This window comes from Panulirus ornatus, chromosome 31, assembly GCF_036320965.1.
Source record: "Panulirus ornatus isolate Po-2019 chromosome 31, ASM3632096v1, whole genome shotgun sequence".
In the NCBI taxonomy this organism is placed as follows: Eukaryota; Metazoa; Arthropoda; class Malacostraca; order Decapoda; family Palinuridae; genus Panulirus; species Panulirus ornatus.
Window position 1 is genome coordinate 7,956,013 of NC_092254.1, and position 12,179 is coordinate 7,968,191.

The following is a 12,179-nucleotide window of genomic DNA, read 5'->3' on the forward strand; positions in this document are numbered from 1 at the left end:
TGTATTTCTCACACACATTCTTCAAAGGAAAAACCTGAACCATACATCCTATACCACTTCTAAAACCATACTGTTTCTCCTGTTATGCTTTGTACATGCCTTCGACCTCTCACTCAATACCCTCCCGTACAATTTCCAGGAATACTCAAGAAAATTATGTCTATGTAGCTTGAATACTCGCCTTTATCCCCTTAGCTTTAGTACAATTGCACTATACATGCATTCCGCCAATCCTCAGACACTTGACCATTATCCATACATATACTGAATATCCTTACCAACCAGTGAAGAACACAATCAAACCCATTTTTAATAAATTCAACTGCTTTACCATCCAAACCCGCCGCCTTGCCAAATTTCGTCTTCCGCAAGGCTTTCACCACCTTTTTTCTATTCACTAAACCACTTTTACTAATACTCTCACTTTGCATACCACCCTGACTAAAACACACTATATATGCCAGTACCTAATCAAACAGATTCAGCAAATCTTCAAATACTCATTCCATCTCACTTCATTAGTACATGTTAAACTTCCCTACATGCCCCCTTCACCGACGTTCCAATTTGTTCTCTTGTCTTACGCACGTTATTTATATCCTTCCAAAACATCTTTTTTTCTCACTAAAGTATAATGATACTCTCTCACCACAACTCTCATTTGCCCTTTTTTTCAACCCCTGCACCTTCATCTTGACATCCTGCCGGTTTCTCTTATACACCTCCCAGTCATTTGCATTCCTTCCTTGTAAGTATATATCTATTACTTATGATACAAGATCGCCGTTTCTCGCGTCAGAGACGTTGCGCGAGTAATTAGAGCAAAAAAGAACCAGCCACTCATATATACTTACAAATACATATCAATATATACATACACACATAAAGACATATACATGTATATATATATATATATATATATATATATATATATATATATATATATATATATATATATATATATATATACACATGTGTATATGTATACATATGTATATATTAATACTTGCTTGACTTCATTACTTCCCGGCGCTCACCCGCCTCACAGGAAACAGATTCGCACCCCTTGCGTCAGCGAGGTAGCGCCAGGAAAACAAAAAAGGCTACATTCGTTCACACTCAGTCTCTAGCTATCATGTGTAGTGCACCAAAACCACAGCTCCCCATCCACATTCATGCACCACAGACCTTTCCATGGTATATCTCAAACGTTTCATATGTCCCGGTTTAGTCCAGTGACAACACGTCGATCCCAATACACCACATCATTCCAATTCATCCTCGTCTGCTCTCTCATCCACACGTTTTATTACCACACATCTCTCTTACCCTTTCATTACTTAGTCGATGAACCCACCTCACACCACATATTATCCTCAAACATTTCATTTCCAAGACATCCAACCTACTCCATATAACCCTATCTATAGCCAGTGCCTCGCAACCATACAATATTGTTGGAAATAGTATTCCTTGAAACATACCTATTTCTGCTTCCTGAAGTAACCTTCTCTTCATCCACACATTCTTCATCGCTACCAGAACCCTCATCCCCTCCCCCAGCCTATGATTCACTTCTATTTCCAAGGTTCCATTTGCTGCTAAGTTCACTACCAAATATCCAAAACACTTCACTTCCTTCAATCGTTCTCCATTCACACCCACGTCCAAACAACTTGTCCCTTAACCCTGCTGAACCTAATAAACTTGCTCTTATTCACAACTGTTCTGAACTTTCTCCTTTCACACACTTTTCCAAACCTAGTCACCAACTTTTACAGTTTCCCACTCGAATGAGCCGTCAGTGCTGTATCATTGGCCAAACACAACTGACCCACATCCCTTACCTTCACATACCCAACAGACTGTATAATGGCCCCCCTCCAATACTCTTTCACTAACCTTCCTAACCACCCTATCAATAAATAAATAAATAACCACGGGGACAATACACAACCTTGCCGCAGACCGACCTTCACTGGGAACCAATCACTCCTACTCGTACATATGCGTTACACCTTTGATAAAAACATCTGTTTCTAGAAGCTTACTTCCCACACCATATACCTTTAAGACCTTCCAAAATGTATCTCTATCATCCCTATAATATGACTTTTCCAGATCTATAAATGCTACATACAAATCCATCTGTTTTTCTATGTATTTCTCACACACATTCTTCCAAATAAACACCAAATTCAAACATCCTATACCACTTCTAAAACCATACTGCTCCTCCCAAAATGATGCTCTGTACATGCCTTCATTTTCTCAATTAATACCCTTCCATACAGTTTTCCTGGAATACATAAAAAAAAACTTATGCTTCTGTAGCGTATGGAATCACCTTTTCCCCCTTAGTCTTTGTACATTGGCACTATACATGCATTCCGCCAATCCTCAGGCACTTCACCATGCTCTATACATACAGTGAATATCCTTATCAACCAATCCACAACACAGTCACCCCTTTTCTTAAAAAATTGGACATCAATACTACTTAACCCGCCGCCTTGCCGGATTTCGTCTTTCGCAAAGCTTTCACCACCTCTTTTCTCTTCACTAAACCACTATTCCTGACACTCTCACTTCACACACCACCCTAACCAAAATACCCTACATCTGCTAATCTATAATGAAACACATTTAACAAATCTTCAAAATACTCACTACATCTCCTCACTTTCTTAGTACTTGTTATCACTTGCCCACCTTCACCGATATTCCCAACTGATCTCTTGTCTTACGCTTGATATTTACTTCCTTCCAAAACATCTTTTTTATCCTCCCTAAAGTTTAATGATACTCTCTCACCCCAACTCTCATTTGCCCTCTTTTTCAACCCCTGCACCTTCCTCTTGACCTCCTGAAGTTTTCTTTTTTACACCTCCCAGTCACTTGCATTCCTTCCTTGTAGGTATATATCTAATATTTATTATATACAATCGCCATTTCTCGCGCCAGAGACGTAGGGCGAAGAAACAGACGAAAAAAGAACTATCCAGTCATATATACATACAAGCACAGGCACATACATATCAACATACACATACGCATACACAGGTATATACATATATAAATACACATGCATATATTCCTCCTTGCTTGCCTTTATCCATTTTCGGCACCACCACGTCACACATAAAACAGATTCGCCACCCCTTGCGTCAGGGAGCTAGCTCCAGGAAATCAGACAAGAAAAGGCTAAATTCGTTCACACTGAGTCTCTAGCTATCATGTGTAGTGCACCGAAACCACAGCTCCCCATCCACATTCATGCTCCAAAGACCTATCCTTGGTATACCCCAGACGTTTCACATGTCCAGGTTTAGTCCAGTGACAACACGTCGATCCCAGTACACCACATCATTCCAATTCACCATATTCTGCTCTCTCAACCACACTTTATATTACCACACATCTCTCTTACCCTTTCATTATTTAGTCGATCAAACCACCTCACATCACATATTATCCTCAAAAATTTCATTTCCAACATTTCCAGCCTACTCCGTACAACCGTGTCTATAGCCAATATCTTGCAACCTTGTAATCTTCTTGAAAATATTATCCCTTCAAACATACCGAATTCTGCTTCCAGAAGTAACCTTCTCTCCACACATTCTTCATCGCTACCAGAACCTTGGCCCCTTCCCTTATCCTATGATTTACTTCCACTTCCATGGGTCCAATTGCTGCTAAATTCACAACTAATTATCTAAAACAATTCACTTCCTCCAGTTTTTCTCCACTGAAACCCTCATCCCAAACAACATGTCTCTCAACCCTGCTCAACCTAATAAATTTGTTCTTATTCCCTATTACTCTTAACTTTCTCTTTTCACACACTTTTCCAATCTTAGTCACCAACTTCTGCAGTTTCTCTCTCGAACCAGCCACCAGTGCTGCATTATCATGGATACACAACTGACTCACTTCCCTTGCCCTTACCTCCCTAACCACCCCATCCATAAACATATTAAACAACCATTGGGACATCATACAATCCTGCCGCAGACCTCGCTTCACTGGAAACCAATCACTCATCTCTTTTCTCTATTCGTACACATGCCTTACACCCTTGAAAAAAACTTGTCACTACTAGTAGGTTACCTCCCGCACCATATGCTCTTAAGACCTTCTATAAAGCATTTCAATCAACCTTATCATATGCCTTCTCCAGATCTATATATGCTACATACAAATTTATCTGTTTTCTATGTATTTCTCACAAACATTCTTCAAAGCAAAAACCTGATCCTTACATCCTATATCACTTCTAAAACCATACTGTTTCTCCTAATGTTATGCTTTGTACATGCCTTCGACCTCTCACTCAATACCCTCCCATATAATTTTCCAGGAAAACTCAAGATACTTTTGTTTCTGTAGCTTGAATACTCATCTTTATCTCCTTAGCTTTTGTACAATTACACTGAACATGCATTCCGCCAATCCTCAGACACTTGACCATTATCCATACATATACTGAATATCCTTACCAACCAGTTAAGAACAGAATCACCCCTTTCTTAATAAATTCAACTGCTTTATCATTCAAACCCGCCGCCTTGCCAGATTTCGTCTTCCGCAAGGCTTTCACCACCTCTTTTCTCTTCACTAAATCACTCTTCCTAACACTCTCACTTCGCATACCACCCTGACTAAAACACCCTATATATCTGTTATCAAACAGATTCAGCAAATCTTCAAAATACTCCCTCCAGCTCACTTCATTAATACATGTTAACACTTCCCGACATGCCCCCTTCACCGACGTTCCAATTTGTTCTCTAGTCTTACGTACGTTATTTACTTCCTTCCAAAACATCTTTTATTCTCACTAAAGTATAATGATACTCTCTCACCACAACTCTCATTTGCCCTCTTTTTCAACCCCTGAACCTTTCTCTTGACCCCCTGCCCGTTTCTCTTATACACCTCCCAGTCATTTGCATTCCTTCCTTGTTAGTATATATCTATTACTTATGATACAAGATCGCCGTTTCTCGGGTCAGAGACGCAGCGCGAGCAATTAGATGAAAAAAGAACCAACCACTCATATATACTTACAAATACATATCAACATATACATACACACATAGATATGTATATACATACATATGTATATATTCATACCTGCTTGACTTCATTCATTCCTGGCGCTAATCCGCCTAACAGGAAACAGATTCGCCATTCCTTGCGTCAGCGAGGTAGCGCCAGGAAAAAAAAAAAAAAAAAAAAAGGCTACCTTCGTTCACACTCAGTCTCTAGCTATCACGTGTAGTGTACCAAAACCACAGCTCCCCATCCACATTCATGCCCCACAGACATTTCCATGGTATATCCCAAACCTTTCACATGTCCAAGTTTAGTCCAGTGATAGCACGTCGATCCCAGTACACCACACCATTCCAATTCACCCTCTTCTGCTCTCTCATCCACATTTTTTATTACCACACATCTTTCTTACCTTTTCATTACTTAGTCGATCAAACCACCTCACACCACATATTATCCTCAAACATTTCATTTCCAACACATCCAACCTACTCCGTACAACCCTATCTATAGCCAGTGCCTTGCAATCATACAATATTGTTGGATATATTATTCCTTGAAACATACCTATTTCTGCTTCCTGAAGTAACCTTCTCTCCATCCACCCATTCTTCATCGCTACCAGAACCTTCATCCCTCCCCCACCCTATGATTCACTTCCATTTCCATGGTTTCATTTGCTACTAAGTTCACCGCCAGATATCTAAAACACTTCACTTCCTCCAATTGTTCTCCATTCAAACCCACATCCCAACAACATGTCCCTTAACCCTGCTTAATCCAATAAACTTGCTCTTATTCACAATTACTCTCAACTTTCTCCTTTCATACTTTTCCAAACCTAGTCACCAACTAATAACGTTTCTCTCTTGAATGAGCCGTCAGTGCTGTATCATTGGCCAAACACAACTGACTCACATCCTTTACCCTCACAGACCCAACAAACTGTATACTGGCCTTCCTCCAATACTCTTGCACTTACCTCTCTAACCACCCCATCCATAAATAAATTAAACAACCATGGGGACAATACACAACCTTGCCGCAGACCGACCTTCACTGGGAACCAATCACTCCTCTCTCTTCCTACTCGTACATATGCCTTACACCCTTGATAAAAACATCTCTTTTTCTAGAAGCTTACTTCCCACACCATAAACCCTGAGGACCTTCGAAAATGCATTTCGATGATCCCTATAACATGCCTTAACCAGATCTATAAATGCTACATACAATCCATCTGTTTTTCTATGTATTTCTCACACATTCTTCCAAACAAACACCAGATTCATACATCCTATACCACTTCTAAAACCATACTGCTCTTCACAAAATGATGCTTTGTACATGCCTTTATTCTCTCAATTAATATCCTCCCATGCAGTTTTCCTGGAATACTGAAAAACCTTACGCCTCTGTAGCTTGAACAATCACCTTTATCTCCTTAGCCTTTGTACTTTGCACTATACATGCATTCCGCCAATCCTCAGGCACTTCACCATGATCTATACATACCGTGAATATCCTTACCAACCAATCAACAACATAGTCACCCCTTTTCTTATGAAATTCGACTGCAATACTACTTAACTCGCCGCCTTGCCGGAATTCGTCTTCCGTAAAGCTTTCACCACCTCTTCTCTTCACTAAACCACTCTTCCTGACACTCTCACTTCACACACCACCGCAACCAAAATACCCTACATTTGCAAATCTATCATAAAACATTTAACAAACCTTCAAAATACTCACTGCATCTCTCTCTCACTTTCTTAGTACTTGTTATCACTTCCCCCCTTGCCCCCCTTCACCGTTGTTTCTAACTGATCTCTTGTCTTACGCTTGATATTTACTTCCTTCAAAACATCTTTTTATCCTCCCTAAAGTTTACTCTCTCATCCCAACTCTCATTTGCCCTCTTTTTCAACCCGTGCACCTTCCTCTCGACCTCCTGCAGTTTTCCTTTTTACACCTCCCAGCCATTTGCATTTCTTCCTTGAAGGTATATATCTAATATTTATTATATACAATCAACATTTCCCGCCTCAGAGACGTAGGGCGGGGAAACAGACAAAAAAAAAAAAACTTTCCAGTCATATACACATACAAGCACAGGCACATACATATCAACATGAACATACGCATACACAGGTATATACATATATAAATACACATGTATATATTCCTCCTTGCTTGCCTTTATCCATTTTCGGCACCACCACGCCACATATAAAACAGATTCGCCACCCCTTGTGTCAGAGAGGTAGCTCCAGTAGATCAGACAAAAAAAGGTTAAATTCGTTCACACTCAGGCCATAGCAATCATGTGTAGTGCACCGAAACCAGAGCTCCCCATCTACATTCATGCTCGAAAGACCTATCATGGTATACCCCAGACGTTTCACATGTCCAGGTTTAGTCCAGTGACAGCACATCGATCCCAGTACAGCACATCATTCCAATTCACCCTCCTCTGCTCTCTCAACAACACTTTATATTACCACACATCTCTCTTACCCTTTCATTATTTAGTCGATCAAACCACCTCACACCACATATTATCCTCAAAAATTTCATTTCCAACATTTCCAGCCTACTCCGTACAACCGTGTCTATAGCCAATACCTTGCAACCATGTAATATTCTTGGAAATATTATTCCTTCAAACATACCGAATTATGCTTCCAGAAGTAACCTTCTCTCCACACATTCTTCATCGCTACCAGAACCTTGGCCCCCTCCCTTATCCTATGATTTACTTCCACTTCCATGGGTCCAATTGCTGCTAAATTCACACCTAGATATCTAAAACACTTCACTTCCTCCAATTTTTCTCCACTGACACCCTCATCCCAAGTAAAATATCCCTCAACCCTGCTCAACCTAATGAATTTGTTCTTATTCCCAATTACTCTCAACTTTCTCTTTTCACACACTTTTCCAAACTTAGTCACCAACTTCTGCAGTTTCTCGAACCAGCCACCAGTGCCGCATTATCATGGATACACAACTGACTCACTTCCCTTGCCCTTACATCCCCAACAGACTTCATACTCGCCTCTCTCCAAAACTCTTGCACTTACCTCCCTAACCATCCCATCCATAAATATATTAAACAACCATTGGGACATCATACAATCCTGCCGCAGACCGACCTTCACTGGAAACCAATCACTCATCTCTTTTCTCTATTCGTACACATGCCTTACACCCTTGAAAAAAACTTGTCACTGCTTCTAGTAGCTTACCTCCCGCACCATATGCTCTTAAGACCTTCTATAAAGCATTTCAATCAACCTTATCATATGCCTTCTCCAGATCTATATATGCTACATACAAATTTATCTGTTTTCTATGTATTTCTCACAAACATTCTTCAAAGCAAAAACCTGATCCTTACATCCTATACCACTTCTAAAACCATACTGTTTCTCCTAATGTTATGCTTTGTACATGCTTTCGACCTCTCACTCAATACCCTGCCATATAATTTTCCAGGAATACTCAAGAAAATTATATCTATGTAGCTTGAATACTCACCTGTATCCCCTTCGCTTTTGTACAATTACACTGAACATGCATTCCGCCAATCCTCAAACACTTGACCATTATCCATACATATACTGAATATCCTTACCAACCAGTTAAGAACAGAATCACCCCTTTCTTAATAAATTCAACTGCTTTATCATGCTCTTAAGACCTTCTATAAAGCATTTCAATCAACCTTATCATATGCCTTCTCCAGATCTATATATGCTACATACAAGTTTATCTTTTTTCTATGTATTTCTCACAAACATTCTTTAAAGCAAAAACCTGATCCTTACATCCTATACCACTTCTAAAACCATACTGTTTCTCCTAAAGTTAGGCTTTGTACATGCCTTCGACCTCTCACTCAATACCCTCACATATAATTTTCCAGGAATACTCAAGATACTTTTGTCTCTGTAGCTTGAAGACTCATCTTTATCTCCTTAGCTTTTGTACAATTGCACTGAACATGCATTCCGCCAATCCTCAGACACTTGACCATTATCCATACATATACTGAATATCCTTACCAACCAGTTAAGAACAGAATCATCCCTTTCTTAATAAATTCAACTGCTTTATCATTCAAACCCGCCGCCTTGCCAGATTTCGTCTTCCGCAAGGCTTTCACCACCTCTTTTCTCTTCACTAAATCACTCTTCCTAACACTCTCACTTCGCATACCACCCTCACTAAAACACCCTATATATGCTAATCTGTTATCAAACAGATTCAGCAAATCTTCAAAATACTCACTCCATCTCACTTCATTAGTACATGTTAACACTTCCCTACATGCCCCCTTCACCGACGTTCCAATTTGTTCTCAAGTCTTACGTAAGTTATTTACTTCCTTCCAAAACATCTTTTATTCTCACTAAAGTATAATGATACTCTCTCACCACAACTCTCATTTGCCCTCTTTTTCAACCCCTTGACCTCCTGCTCGTTTCTCTTATACACCTCCCAGTCATTTGCATTCCTCCCTTGTTAGTATATATCTATTACTTATGATACAAGATCGCCGTTTCTCGCGTCAGAGACGCAGCGCGAGTAATTAGATGAAAAAAGAACCAACCACTCATATATACTTACAAATACATATCAATATATACATACACACATAGACATGTATATATATACATATGTATATATTCATAGCTGTTTGACTTCATTCATTCCAGGCGCTAATCCGCCTCACAGGAAACAGATTCGCCATTCTTTGCGTCAGCGAGGTAGCGCCATGAAAACAAACAAACAAACAAAAAAAAAAGGCTACCTTCGTTCACACTCAGTCTCTAGCTATCATGTGTAGTGCACCAAAACCACAGCTCCCCATCCACATTCATGCCCCACAGACCTTTCCATGGTATATCCCAAACCTTTCACATGTCCAGTGATAGCACGTCGATCCCAGTACACCACATCATTCCAATTCACCCTCTTCTGCTCTCTCATCCACATTTTTTATTACCACACATATCTCTTACCTTTTCATTACTTAGTCGATCAAACCACCTCACACCACATATTATCCTCAAACATTTCATTTCTAACACATCCATCCTACTCCGTACAACCCTATCTATAGCCAGTGCCTTGCAATCATACAATATTGTTGGATATATTATTCCTTGAAACATACCTATTTCTGCTTCCTGAAGTAACCTTCTCTCCATCCACACATTCTTCATCGCTACCAGAACCTTCATCCCCTCCCCTAGTATGATTCACTTTCATTTCCATGGTTTCATTTGCTACTAAGTTCACTGCCAGATATCTAAAACACTTCACTTCCTCCAATTGTTCTACATTCAAACCCACATCCCAACATGTCCCTTAACCCTGCTTAACCTAATAAACTTGCTCTTATTCACAATTACTCTCAACTTTCTCTTCCACACACTTTTCCAAGCTAGTCACCAACTAATAGCAGTTTCTCTTGAATGAGCCACAGTGCCTGATTATCATGGCCAAACACAACTGACTCACATCCTTTACCCTACACACCCAACAAACTGTATACTGGCCTTCCTCCAAACTCTTGCACTTACCTCCTAACCACCCCATCCATAAATAATCAAACAACCATGGGGACATACACAACCTTGCCGCAGACCGACTTCACTGGGAACCAATCACTCATCTCTCTTCCTATCTCGTACAATGCCTTACACCCTTGATAAAAAATCTTTCATCTTCTAGAAGCTTACTCCCCACCATAACCTTGAAGACCTTCGTAAAATGCATTTCTATAACCTTATAACATGCCTTCTCCAGATCTATAATGCTACATAGAAATCATTTTTTCTATGTATTTCTCACAAACATTCTTCAAACAAAACCGATTCTTACATCCTATACCACTTCTAAAACCATACTGTTTCCAAAATGATGCTTTGTACATGCCTTTATTCTCTCAATTAATATCTTCCCATGCAGTTTTCCTGGAATACTGAAAAACCTTATGCCTCTGTAGCTTGAACAATCACCTTTATCCCCTTAGCCTTTGTACATTGGCACTATACATGCATTCCGCCAATCCTCAGGCACTTCACCATGCTCTGTACATACCGTGAATATCCTTACCAACCAATCAACAACATAGTCACCCCTTTTCTTATGAAATTCGACTGCAATACTACTTAACTCGCCGCCTTGCCGGAATTCGTCTTCCGTAAAGCTTTCACCACCTCTTCTCTTCACTAAACCACTCTTCCTGACACTCTCATTTCACACACCACCCTAACCAAAATACCCTACATCTGCCATATCATGAAACACATTTGACAAACCTTCAAAATACTCACTGCATCTCATTCTCACTTTCTTAGTACTTGTTATCACTTCCCCCTTGCCCCCCTTCACCGTTGTTTCCAACTGATCTCTGTCTTACGCTTGATATTTACTTCCTTCAAAACATCTTTTCATCCTCCCTAAAGTTTAATGATACTCTCTCACCCCAACTCTCATTTGCCCTCTTTTTCAACCCCTGCACTTTCCTTTTGACCTCATGCAGTTTTCTTTTTTACACCTCCCAGCCATTTGCATTTCTTCCCTGTAGGTATATATCTAATATTTATTATATACAATCGCCATTTCCCGCCTCATAGACGTAGGGCGAGGAAACAGATGAAAAAAAAAACTATCGTCATATATACATACAAGCACAGGCACATACATATTAACATAAACATACGCATACACAGGTATATACACATATAAATACACATGTATATATTCCTCCTTGCTTGCCTTTATCCATTTTCGGCACCACCACGCCCCACATAAAACAGATTCGCCACCCCTTGTGTCAGAGGTAGTTCCAGGAAATCAGACAAAAAAAGGGTAAAATCGTTCACACTCAGTCTCTAGCTATCATGTGTAGTGCACCAAAACCACAGCTCCCCATCCACATTCATGCCCCACAGACCTTTTCCATGGTATATCCCAAACCTTTCACATGTCCAGTGATAGCACGTCGATCCCAGTACACCACATCATTCCAATTCACCCTCTTCTGCTCTCTCATCCACATTTTTTATTACCACACATATCTCTTACCTTTTCATTACTTAGTC